General features: G+C 36.5%; 1 long non-coding RNA gene across 1 annotated transcript in view; it reads left to right on the top strand.

The window, feature by feature from the left end:
* LOC107572274 (uncharacterized) overlaps window positions 1-593 on the top strand; it is a 12,439-nt gene extending 11,846 nt beyond the window's left edge. The window contains exon 3 of the long non-coding RNA XR_001607313.1: window positions 580-593. This is a non-coding gene — a long non-coding RNA (uncharacterized lncRNA). The remainder of the gene's footprint in view (window positions 1-579) is intronic.
* Window positions 594-1,446: the final 853 nt, after the last annotated feature.

Genomic DNA, 1,446 nt, shown 5'->3' with positions numbered 1-1,446 from the left:
TTTTACCACAGTAAAGTGACTTTTACTTTATTGGACTGACTAATCCCCACATACAGGGAATTACAATAGTCCAGACGTGAAGACACAAATGCATGCATCACTCTCTTGAAATCATAAAACGACAAAAATGGCTTGACATTTGTCAGTGTTCTTAATTGAAAAAAGCCTGATCTGACAAAAGCATTGACCTGTTTGTCAAATTTTAACGACTCATCAAAAAGTACCCCTACATCTTTTACCATGGATTTGCCATGAATAGATAAAGGGCCTAAATCAAATTTAGGGGACCCATATGTATTTGGGGGTGCAAACACAATAATGTTTCATTTCAGTTTTAGATTAATTCATATGCAAAACAATTGTAATTCAAACAAGCAAGAAGAGGCCCTAGTGAGCTACTTTCCTTCTTTACTGGCATATATTTCTGTGTGTCATCAGCATAACAGTGAAATTATATGCCATGTTTTTTTAATAGACCCAATTGGAAGCATATATAATGAAAACAAAACAGGACCCAAAATGGATCCTTGTGGAATCCCACATGTAAGAGGAGCCAACGATGATTTAAATTCACCCAAGGCAACTAAACAACTTATTTTTGTTAAATAGGACTTGAACCATTTAAAAACAGAACCTTGAAACCCTATCAATCGCTCAAGCCGTGCAATATGAATGTTATGGTCTATGGTTTCAAATGCTGCACTAAGGTCAAGTAACACCAGAACTGCAGCATTACCAGAGTCCACAGTTAACAAAACATCATTAAGAACCTGGGTTAGGGTTAGGAAAATGTTTTTGTTTTGGGAGTCCACAACAACATGTTGACATGCATGCAAGGTCAAAAACATTTTCATTGTCTTATAATATGCATTTATTTTTACCTTATTTGTTCAATGACTCCCAAAAGATTTGTTCAACAATTCATTTTTCCAAACCCCTCCTTTGCGTGACGCTAATCTGCAGTGATTGGTCCGATGACCCAGTCTGATGTGATTGGTCTACTGCGTGCAAACCGAACGCCCATCAAGTTTTCCTGGGTCTGTGCACGCAACAAGTGGGCGGGCATAAATATGCAAATTTTTCATGTTGACGTCAGCATGAAACCGCTAAAGATTCGTTTAAAAAAACGACTCGTTTCAGTGACTCGGAGTTGACTTTTTTTTATTTTTTTTATTTTTTTTAGACAATAACTTTATACACGGTGCACCTTCAGATTTAAAACTTTGCAGGATATTTTCATTCACTTAGAGCTGTGTTACACACTGCATGAAAGGTAATTTTCAAAAATCCATAATAGGGGCACTTTAAAAGTGCATATTCTGTACTGTGATGCTCCCTAAACCCAGACTGAAATACTTCAAAGAGAGAATTTATATTCAAGAAAGACTGCATCTGACTGAGAACTGCTTTGCCCAACACTTTTGAGAGAAAAGGCATTTTTGAAAT

Source organism: Sinocyclocheilus grahami, unplaced genomic scaffold (genome assembly GCF_001515645.1).
Source record: "Sinocyclocheilus grahami isolate Dianchi unplaced genomic scaffold, SAMN03320097.WGS_v1.1 scaffold1727.1, whole genome shotgun sequence".
Lineage (NCBI taxonomy): Eukaryota > Metazoa > Chordata > Actinopteri > Cypriniformes > Cyprinidae > Sinocyclocheilus > Sinocyclocheilus grahami.
This window is presented reverse-complemented; position numbering and strand designations above follow the sequence as displayed.